Consider the following 12,768-nt stretch of genomic DNA (forward strand, 5'->3'; position numbering starts at 1 on the left):
TATCTTGTTGTGCCAAGCACACTTCCTAGTAACTAAACACATCCACACAATCTCTCAAGGGGCTTCAATTCCCTTGATAGATCCATCTATAATTAGAAGCTAGCTAATATACCTTTCAAATACAAGTTCATGAATCTAGTGCATATCCACATAATGTCAGACAAGATTAAGGTTAATAAGACTTTCTATATGAAAATCACTCACTCGTTTGGAAACAGGGTTTCCAAAAATAGCCAAAAGAATTCTTGCCAAATTCCTTTCTTTGACCTTTTCCTTGTTGTAATTGAGTGTTACTATGCACTATCACATCACCCCACTATTGGTTATATAAACACATCAACTATTACCTTGTCACACTAATACCAATCATGTCTCCCGCAAGTGTTTACACATGTCAACCACATATTCCCAATATCAAGACAATCATATCTAATAATTTGAAATCAACCTTTACCAAGACTAACAATTGTGTCATAATCCATAGTCATTAGACATAATGCTACAACTATCACCTACTACACTCAAGTACATATCAACTATCTCAACACATGTGTTAGTACAATCATCTTAAAACAAGATCATTTGAACACATACTCATATTATGCAATTCAACAAACATTCAAACAGCATGCAAACATACAATGTTAAATAAATCAACTAGATGACATAATATATGCCGAACATTCAAACACCACATATACGACATAAGAAAACTCATACCTTAATGTATCTCTGGGGAGGATATCTTTTCTGCATAATCAATCCATATTAGTATGATATAGCTTTACGAAATATTAACTAAAACATAAATAAGGTCATGATATCCATAATAGTCAGTATCTAACATGTTCACATCATAAACACATAAACAATTACCATTCATAAATGATAATCGCATCTGCATAGTCAGTGTAGATTAGTATGAAATAATACCATATCATATTAACTCATACCTAAATTTCACAACCCTAACCATTTGCATAGACCAATCCAAATTAGTATGATACATATAGCATCAAGATCTTAATTTAATAACCCTAATCATCAAGTTACTAGCATATAACAACAGCAAGTTAACTTATATCATATTCATCAACAACATATAACGTAAGCATCAAGCTAACTATCATATAACAACCAAAAATTAACCCAAAATTAATAACATACAACATAATCATCAAGTTATATAACCTAAAACGACAATAGCAATGCATACCACCACAGGTTACTATCATTCATGAATATCTGACACATGTGCATATGACTGTACTAATCAACTAGCATATATCATGTATGTAACCATAACATCAATAGACATGTACATAAACCTAATGTGTATAGCAATCCATTAACTAATATACCAACATGCCTAACATAAAATACGTATATGATGACATGCTCTTGCCTTGAGGTCCAATGCTACAACTTCAATTTAATGATTTGCATCTCCTACTCTATCTCAATCAACACATTAGCATCACAACATACTAATATCATCATGATGACCTAATTGCATACAATGACCTCATGCAAAACAACATTCACCATGACAATGCATGCATAACAACATATAGACACTAACGGGCATAAAAAATGCAGATACAATTGGCAGGCATTCATGACTAACACATCCCAATAACAAAATCATAAACTTCTACATGATGACCTCACTACAACCATGACCAACACCACGCAAATATAACAAGCACATGGAATACAAGCATAAGGAACACATATGAAATCGACATGAATATATGCCCAACACACTGCCTATCCAGTCCGAGGGGTGAACCATGCTCTAATACCACTCTGTAACCATCCTCCTCCCACATCTACTAAAGTAACCGACCAACCGGGGTAAACATGTGATGAGAGGATAACAGGTTATGATTCAATCTCCTTGGTGACCTTAAGGAAATGGAATCGACAGAACCACATCAACCATAACTTCTACATCAGCAACAACACTCCGGGGAGGCATCCCAACCCCGTAGGCATCCTACCCCTTGGTCCCACTAACTTTTTAGACCTATTATTCTATGGATGCTCTCATGCTATGGGCATTCCAGTGTCCAGAGACCTATGGATGCCGTCATAGGCCTCCATGCCTGTGCCCAGGGACATTTCCCAACAAACCTATGCCAACGTCGATGAAATTTAAGTCACTTTTCTAGCCCATAATTCCAGCCACTGTCGAGAACTTGCTGTAACTTTCAGGATCCATCAAACACATAATGAAAAGACTAATAAACTAAAAACAAACCTCAAGACTAGGCTTGACCATCCCCAACAAGGACTAACATTCTGTCAAACACTTGGCATCAATGCAATCTACAGGTCTAGGATACAAGACATGGCATGAATGAATGAAAACTCTTATGAAACATGATAAGAACGATCACCACCTTCTTCGTTGAACTGTTATAACATCAATTAGGTCTTACATCCATCATTTCAACATTTACAATTAAATACATGAAATAACCATGACATGAACCAGTCAATTAACCATGCTTATAAGCAACATAAAACCATGCAAATAACAAATATATAACAACCATTAAATCCACATATAAACAAGTACAAAATCAAGAGAAATGAGCTTTCAATAATCATCGGCAAATCTGACTAGGTTCAGGACTTCCACGTAACGCCTGACTATAGACATGGCTGAACCAAATATTTCTTTCATCCAGTCACCCCAATGCCATATTCCAAGCATGAATGTGGGATCTCATGGATAAACCAATCCAAAAAAAACCAAGGGAATCCAAAGGTTAGACCGCCTCCACCTTGACCAAACTGTGATTGCACCAAAACTAGTGCTCCGATCACAAAACCGAACTGAACTTGGAATTCCATTTGGAAGCCATCACTATCCTTGAGGATTTTTTTTTTCTACTTGTCTCTTAGGCTTTACCGCAATCCGATTCCCCATCACTAAGCCCTCAACTGAGACCAGTCTCTCAAGATTTATTGCAATCCAAACCCAGATCACTAGGCCCTAAACCAAGACACCTCCCTAAGGCTTTATAGTGTATCCCCTCAAAATCAGTCAAGGGATTCATATGCCTTTGGGAATGAACCTTGGGACCACCTCTGCTCAATATTTCGAAATCCATCTAGCAAATCTAAAGTTCAAAACCAAGATAAACATCCCAAAAACAATGGGATCTATAAAAAGGCAAGGCTAGGCTAAAAACCACTGTCATACCCGAAAAAATCATGTCACCGACAACAAGAGAACCATACACCAACATGCAAAGACATGCATGTCAAAACCAGCTAGGAAATCACACGTGAAATATGTTACCTGCAAGTATTCCTATTGAAGATTCTTGATCCCGCTTTACCTTGCTTGATCCTTTCTTTCCTCCCTTTCCTTTCCTTTTCCTTCCCTTACTTTCTTTTCCCTTCCTTGCTCCAAAACCTGAGAAAAAGCTTGATACAAGAGCTTTCCAACAAATCCTGAGAAGCCTTTTTATCAATGAGACCTCTATTTTATTATTTTTCTATTATTTACCTCATTTTCCTCCTCACATGCAACTTGTGACCTTTCACCTTAATTTTCTCCTAATTTCCTTTATTTTCATAAATAAATGTGCCAAAAATGCCTTTTTTCCTTTTAATGCCTTTTCCTTTGCCAATCTCCTTAGCCATAATAAACCGAAATGAACACCCACAAAAAGATGTCCTGCCCAACATTCAGCTTGGAATACGCATCCCTTACCTGTGATCTTATTTTTGCATTTATTAACCTTTATAGCATGAAATTTTCACCAGGGTTGTTACATCCACTCTCAAATCTCTTAACTGTGAACTTCTTATCCTTAATATATGGTACATACCTAAACAACTCTAGGAACTTAGTCATGTATTCCTCATTTGTCAGTAATTGCATATTAAACTCATAGAAGTCCTTGGCCTTTCCATCACAGTACCTCTCTCATAAGTACTTCTTCCTGAAGAGTCTCTTGAATTCATGCCAACTCAACAACTCTATCCCGATCTCTCTAACACGCTTACCATCGTCCTACCAAATGTCCTCTTTCCCTTTGAGGCTGAAGATATCTATCCTTGCGTTCATGTTCTTTGTGTAATCATACAACTCAAAGAATTTATTCATTCCATGTAACCATGCCTCTGCATCTTCGAGTGTCTTCAACTCTCCATCAAATGTAGGTGACTTGAATTTCTTGAACTCATCTGAAAAATATCCCTTATCATTCCTCTTTTAAGGATTATAACAATGATGACCATGACACTTGTCTAAACGAAAACTAGAGTAGAATCCATGTCCACTACCTCTCCTATCAGGTGTATCTTAGAACCTTCCATCTATGACTATGTCATTTCTATATGACCCGTGTCGACCATGATACCTGCTACCATATGCTCCATTAGTCTTGTCCTCATGTCCATAACTAATTTGTGGTTATCAATGTCTCTACAAATATGAAAGGATCTGAAGTATGATTGCATTGAGCTATTCTTTTTCTCATGTTCCCTGGAAAGTCTTTCTTCTGACTGAATGATCCTATCATTATCTGCTTTGCAAATTTTGATCTTTGCGTTCAAAATTCTCAAAGTGTCTGCCATGTCTGGAGAATACTCATCTGTTAGCTGTTCATTTCATCTATAAGGGGAGTCTCGCGAACCATAATCCACAATTTTTCTAGTCATATTTGATCTTCTTCTTCCTAGAAGTATACCATGTCAGTGAAACCAAAATATAAACATAATCAACATACCTCAGTGGAGTTCAGGGAAGGCTATCTCATATATAAAATTAGTCTAGATTAACATGATACATGTATAATCATAGTCAAATAAATATACCAACATCATGCATGACAATACCAGCTGCGTACCATGACCTCGTACACGACAACCATAACCATGAAAATGCATGCATAATAACCACATAGACAACTGACACACATCCACGAAAAACACATTCTGCCCATCCAGCCCAATAATTGAACCATGCTCTGACACATGTCTATAATAACCCTCCCACATTTACCCACTTTCAATAGCCTGCTAGGGTAAACATGAGTTGAGGGCTACTATGACATGACTCAACCTCCTTGTTAAATTTAAGGAAGTATAATCGACAAACCAAAACATTATTGACCTTCCTTAGGTACTACGGGACCCCCAGGAGCTTAACAACCTCTCCAGGTGGCCAAACCCTAAGAAAAATTTCTTTATTAGTGATATGGACTCCTAGTCACTGGCATACCAAGCCAAGACAATGATTGTAACCCTCCAGTTGCATGGATAACCCTATCTCCTAGTGACTGCAGTATAAAATTCCCAGTTTTGTTGATGTGACCTTGGAATCTGAGAAACTTTTTGATGGCTAGGATCCAGACCTCTACCCAGAACTTGATATAACTTTCCAAAATGATGAATGACATAAGGAAAAAAAATTGATGCAAAACATAGCCAATAACTTGACATAACCAGGCCTAACCATAACAAACATTTCATCAAATATATTGTGAACATGTAATCTACAATTTGTAAATGCATATATGAACATAGGGGTCTCAAATGTATCTAAAAATCATCAAGAAGGTCTAATTCCCTCTCACAATAACTCCAATAACATCTATTAGGTCATGCATTCAATAACCATGCATCGACCCATCAAAACATGATAAGAGCCATAACTACAACCTCTCATAGAACCATGCTTATAACCATTATATAACCAGAATACGAACAATGATACAACAACCATCAAAGATACATAATTAATAAGTATAAATGCTCATGAAATACAAGAGGAAAAGAGCTCTTATTAACATTTGAAAAATCCAACCAAATAAGGGGCTTCCACATACTACTCAGCCATATATTGGGCTAAACCAAATATTTTTTCCTTCCAATCACCCTCATGCCATATTCCAAGTATGAATGTGGGAATAATAGAAAAGAAACCGGGCTTCTGCAGGATTTACCGCCATCCTGCCAAAACTGGTCTAGGGATTCTTAGGCCTGAAATAACCACCTACATGACCAGGCTTTACCATAATCCCACCATTACTGGTCAAGGGATTCCTAGGTCTAAATCAAAACATACATTACTGGGCTTTATCACAATCCCACCAAAACCTGTCAAGGGATCACTAGGCCCTAAAAAAGCCTGGATGCCTCTATATTTCTTCACCAATAACTTGAGGGATTTTTCCACCTCCACTCTCAGGCTTTACTGTAATCCTTCCATTACCGATCAAGGTATTTGTAGGCACTTGGGAATTTTCCTAAAACCACCTCACCCAGTTTCAAAACCATCAAACAATCCAAAGTTTCACTACATGAAAGAACCCCATCACCCCATGACTACCTGGAAATGGCAAGGCAAGGTTGAAACCACTGTCACACCTTGAAAAACCCATGCCAATTATAGAAGGAGAACCAAATACACACATGCATGTACCTTGCATGCCAAAACTAGCAATGAAATCATAAATCCAACTTCATACCTGCAAGTAATCTCGCTATAGCTACTTCATCCAAATATTCCTTGCTTGATCCTTGCTTTCCTTTGCTTTCTTGTCCTTCCTTTCCTTCCTTTCTCAAATGCTAGAGTTCTCAAAGTATGTTTTAAGTGTGAAATATTATGATAGAGATATAATAGAGGGAGAGATCCAAAACTAAATTGGCAAAAGCTTAAACTAACAAAAGCTATGAATTGATCCTCAGAAGCCTTTCTATCATTGAGGCCTCTATTTTCTTCATTTTCCTCTATTTTCCCTCAATTTCCTACTCACATGTACCCTGTGATATTTCACCTTACTTTTCTCCTATTATCCATTATTTTCATAAATAAACTATCAATTAATGTCTCTTTGTATTTTCAAAGTCTTTTCCAATACCTTTGCAAATTACCTTAGCCATAATAAACAAAAATGAACACCCACCAGGATGTTTTTCCCAACATTGAGCTTCGAATACGTGTCCCATGAACTTGGTCTTACTTTGCCTTTATTAATGTTATTAGATGAACTTTTAACCCGAGGTTACATTTAGCCTCTCCAACGGGAAAAATTCCATAAATAATTATAAGCTACATTGGTCGTGGTAAATTAATAGTCTTGCTTTGACAATAACTAATAAATTGATATGTGAAGTGGATAAGTGAATTTCTTGCTCAAGCATAAGAACTTGCATAAATTTTGGCGGGTAGTAGCCACTAAGTCCACACCCTTCCAATTTTACTCCTACATAAGTCCTGAATAAAACTTAAATAATGGTGGGAAGTAACTATGTAAGCATATTTTTTACATCTTATTCCTATCTATTACTTAGAGGAATAATTGCTTAAAATATGGTCGGAATTAATTGATGGTAAATATGTTATTTACTTGAGTATAATTTATTTTCAAGTATTTTATTTTTGGACAATTTTCGTGCAAAGATTAAGGATAAAAAATTACTAAATAAATATCTAATAATGATTCCAAGACTATACTTAAATTTAATTATTAAGCACATAAAACCTTAGTACTTATAATAAACTTACAATATAAAAAGTTTCTTAACCATGTATATCCACCCCCACTTTACCATGGATACTATTAACTTGTAAATAACTTTTGTTACAATACCATGGGTGAATATCATGAGTTATCAATACTACATGTTAGAAAAACCATAACTCATTTCACAATAAAAAAATAAAATGTAATATATTTATATGTTACTTGGAACATTGATTATATAGAGTGAAAAATATTCATTATATGGATGGATAGGGGAGAGAGAAGGGGGGGGGAGAAGGAGAGAGGGAGGAAGATAATGATAGAACTAGAGGGTTGATAGAGAGATAATGATGGGAAGGAGAGAGAGTGTGAGAGGGAAGTGTAAAAGAGAGGGAGATAGAGGAATGAAGAGAGAGATATAAGGGGATGGAGAGGAAAGAGGAAGGAAGAAAGGGAAGGAAGGAAAAAAAACATAAATATATAGGGGTAGAGAGAAAGTGAGTGACAAAGGAGATATGGAGAGAGGAGAGGAGGGAAGAAAAGAGAAGGAGAGGAGAGAGGGAGGGAAAGGGAGGAGATAGAGGGAGACATAGAGATGGAGGGGGAGGAGAGAAAGAAGGAAAGAGGGAGGGATATAGTGATAGAGTTGGAGGGTAGAGAGAGATAGGTTGAGAGACAAAGGGAGGTGGGAAAGAGAGGAAGAGAGAGGAAGGAAGAGAGAGAGAATTAGAGAGGGAGGGAGAGAGTAGAGCGGGAGGCAAGAGAGAGAGAGTGGGATGGAGAGTGTAGAGTGGGAGGGAATAGAGAGAGAGAGGGAGAGATGGATCCCACCTAAATATAATATGTGTATAAATTAAAATTAGCCTAGATTCATCTTAACCTGCACTTATCAAGCACCGAGAGAGATCAAATATCTTTTCACTCTAAAAGATGTTTGTATCTCAAGAAATTTGATCACAAAGAGTCTTGATCGCTCTAGTTGCTTGATAAATTCAGGATTAATATAGATATAGACTAGTTTTAATTCAATTTTGGTTATTTTAATTTTACTTTTAATGTATGATATGAACATTACAATTCAATTACACAATATAATTAAGAATAAAAAAAAAAAGAGTTGATGATACATTAGTAGGTAGAGTTTATGAAAATATCTTTAATAAGTGATGGTATTGAGATGTTTATAAGAGAATATGAAAATATATAATAGGATGATGGGTTTGTTGCGGTGAATATAAAACTTCCATGAATCGTAAATGTTTTCATATCTTAGTGTGAATGCGTCCTCTCACGAACTCCTTTCTCACATTTAAAAAACTGATTTTCTAATGATTCGAGTAATGTGAATAAAAAGCTTAAAAAGTAATTTAGTGGAATCAAGTTTTTCTCCTTCGAAATACTACCAAGGAGTGAAGTATATAAGTCAAACTATCCTTTATACTAGACCATAGGCTTCTTCATCTTGTGAGGTGACAAAGTAAACAAATCCAGGTCCAATGGGACTAATATAACATAAGATCAATTCTACTAAGGAGTGAAGTATCTAAGTCAAACCATCCTTTACACTAGACCACAGGCTTCTTCACCTTGTGAGGTGAGAAAGTAAACAAAACCAGGTCTAATGGGACTAATATAATGTAAGATCTTCTACCTACCATTTGTTGGAGTCACGATTGCCGTTACACCAAAACCCGCAGGTGTTAGTAAACAAACTCATCGCTAGAGTTAACAGATTCACGAAACACACGGGGGGCATTGGATTATCCTTCTACACCGCCATTAACAAAGAGCATTGAATTATGCAATTCCCAACAATCTCCCCCCCCCCCCCCCAATGCGAGCTAGGTGTGTTTCGAACTCGAGACCTTTGGCTCCGATACCACTTATTGGAGTCACGACTATCGTTACACCAAAACCCGCGGGTGTTAGTAAACAGACATATCGCTAGAGTTAACGGATCCACGAAACACATGGGGGCATTGGATTATCCTTCTACACCACCATTAATGGGGAGCCTTGGATTATCCAATTCCCAACACGATGGTATAGAAACTTTGACAGCTTAAGAAACAAAATATGCAATGGATGAGTGTTGTCATTTTCAAATTTAGACTAGTCATAGGTTGTCATACTTCTCACATATAGTCTAACTGCAGGCTTGAGCCTCAATTATTCTCTCATTATTTTTTCTAATAATATTCAAAATTTCAAAGAAAATATTGAAATCGTGCTTGGTGACTTTCTACATTTTTTTAATTAAATTATTTTATAACTCGAATTGTGTTGACTAATTTAATTAAGATATATTCATACACGAGATATGAGTTTTTGAAAGTCAATTCTTTGACATTTGGATTCATGACTAGTTCGTTAAAATAAATGCTATTTGTTGAGTTTGTTATTGTATACATGCTATGAGATTACTTAATTCATAATGTTCTCTTATCTTAATAAAACTAATTATATTTATGTATAGTTTCATTTATGTTTATAAAATGGTATATATTTGATCACTTTTTGAGAAAGATATGTGAATATTACATTTCTTAGGATGGTATTTAATGATTCTATGGCATGATGTGATTGTAGATGTGATTGTAGGTAATTTTTATGATAACATAATTTTATTATGAAATTATTATCTCATATATGAGAAAGTGGTTCTTTACTCTTCAATATGTTATAACAATGATAACGTGTTATCATGATGGCATGAGTCTATCAATATCTGAATTTTTTCATTATTAGATATTAGTGTAACATTTATAATAAATCTGTTGATTACATATAGTGATATCATGAAAATCTATATCTATGAAGGAGAATATCTACAAAGTAACACCTTATAGGCTAAGGACAAACTTAATCAATAAACCATTGATAGTGGTAATTTTACCTGTATAATTGCCAATGAACCAAGGACTCAGCTTGAGAAGGCCAAAGTACCTAGTATTAGAGTTGTGATTTTGAGGTACAAGAAGGGATTCAGTAGTGCATGTGAGTAGAGTTGTATGGTTTGACATCAAATTTTGAGCTAGTACCTAGTAAGAATTGGAAGGAACTTATGTGAGGCTTTCAATCCTAGTCTAGTATGTGGGTCAATATATTGTACTAGATACCTACCTATGTGGATGGGGCCTTCGGCCTTAGGGTCCCAATTAGGGTATCAAGTTAAATCCTAATACTAAAACTTTGGAATATGACTAGAGTTGCGCCTAGACTTCTATAGAGTTGCAGTGTAGGTTTTCAATGCTTATTATGGTCATTGTGCGACTTTTATGTATGTTACAACATATAATGATACATGGAATGTATAAAATAAATTAATAATATTCACAACCTTAGTCCAAAAAATTGTGTTTATGATTTCTTGGAAATAAATGAATGTTAGTTCTTATTCTTTACATTTTCTTTCTCTCGATTAGAAGTTAGTTTAGTGATTATATTAGTGTTATGGCATAAATTAGATGTTATTTGGGTCATTATTCATCTTGACTGAGCCAAACTTGAAGTGGGGATCAAAAATGGTGAAGAAAAGTGGTGTTACAGGCTTGCTATAGGTGGCTGCTACAGGAGGTCCTGTATTTCTACAGGAGGGATTGTAATGCTATAGGAGGGGTTCGAAGTGGATTTTGAGGGTGAAAATTATGTCTTGAGGTTATGGAGAGGAGGATGGAGGTTGAAGAAAATGAAGCAAGGTTGGGTAGAGCCCCCTAGCCAATCTGAAGACCTCTCAAAGATATGTCTTACACGAGGGTGAATGCTCATGGTGTCCTAAGTTTACTATAAAAAGTGACTCATGAAAACAAATTTGTGCGACAAAATTTAAGGCGGAAAGAGAAGATGAAGGAGTCCAAGATGGAAGTGGTAAAGGTGCCCTTCACCGTAGATCAACACAACATTGCAATCAAGCACATGCATACATCCATTGTCATTAACAAAAATGAGATAACCTATGATGGAATGTATAAAATAAATTTTAAAATCTATAATCAACATAACTAAAATTAACTTATAAACAAAGTTCCTAAATAAATATGTACAGAATACCCCATATTTTGAATTAATCATATACCAGTAATGAAAAATAAAACTATTTTAAAAATTAATATTAACAATAATAACATTGTGAAAATAAGATTGGACAATAAAATATCCAATTTATTATGAAATAAGAAAAACTAACAACAAGATAAATCGCCAAAATGGAATTTAAGAAAAAAACTAAATTACTAAAAGGTAAATATTGCATGATTAAAAATTAATGGATTGGTGACAAGTGAAGCATATGCATGGATGGATATGAATAATAACTATTTAATCAATGTGGAGAAGGTATTGAAACATTTTTTAACTTGTTTGTCTTCTAGGGAATGATGTAGTTTATTGCGAGCTTTGCATCTCTTAATTGGGTTATAGATGATTGGAGCAAGATATCACATGTCAATTGTTCTATGTTCATCTTTATTTTAAGTAAGTTACCATTGAAACTTTTATGTATATTTACTTTCTAATAACATAATAAAATGGCAACTACTTTTATTCCTAAATATATACCAATATTTTTGTATCTATTAATTATGGATACAAATACATTTTTTCATAAAAGATTCCTCCTAATGGTGTGAGTCTCATTTAATGAAATGCAATGAGTTTGTCTTCATGTTCATTTCTTTTGGAAATTAAAAATTCCAACCATACTCAAGTGCGCATTGATGTTGTTGTGATATTGTAGAGAATTTTCATTTCTATTTTTCTTTATTTAATTAAAATTTAAAGCAAAAAAAAGATTACGTGAGAGGTGGTAAAGATACCAGACACTACTCAATAGGTACTTGAAACGTCTCTAAATGTGTATAATGCTTTTAGCGTTTGGAAACTCTATGCACCCGTTATGAACGTATCCATTCCATTAGAACAATACTATGATCAACATTGGTTGTACATTATAATGAAATATAACATTATTTAGTTACTAAAAAATAGTCGTCTTAGTTACTCTCGCAAAATCATTTGGCATTTAATGGTTGGTATTTTCCTTCTCCATTCATTGGAGTTATTATATACTAATTTGTCATTAAAAGAAAAAAAATGTATTCGGTAAAGAAACATGATATAGTATTGATTTTTGTATGGATAGTAATATTAATTGATATAATTTTTGGTTTGGAAAAAAAACTTAAGGATAATTAAATACCTAAAACCATATGTACATTCATTATGGAATCAATACATAACCTTATATACCTAAATATATACCTAAAATATTTTGTGC

Source organism: Pinus tabuliformis, chromosome 1_2 (genome assembly GCF_031772625.1).
Source record: "Pinus tabuliformis cultivar Carrire ecotype Pingquan chromosome 1_2, CPIR1, whole genome shotgun sequence".
Taxonomy (NCBI): domain Eukaryota; kingdom Viridiplantae; phylum Streptophyta; class Pinopsida; order Pinales; family Pinaceae; genus Pinus; species Pinus tabuliformis.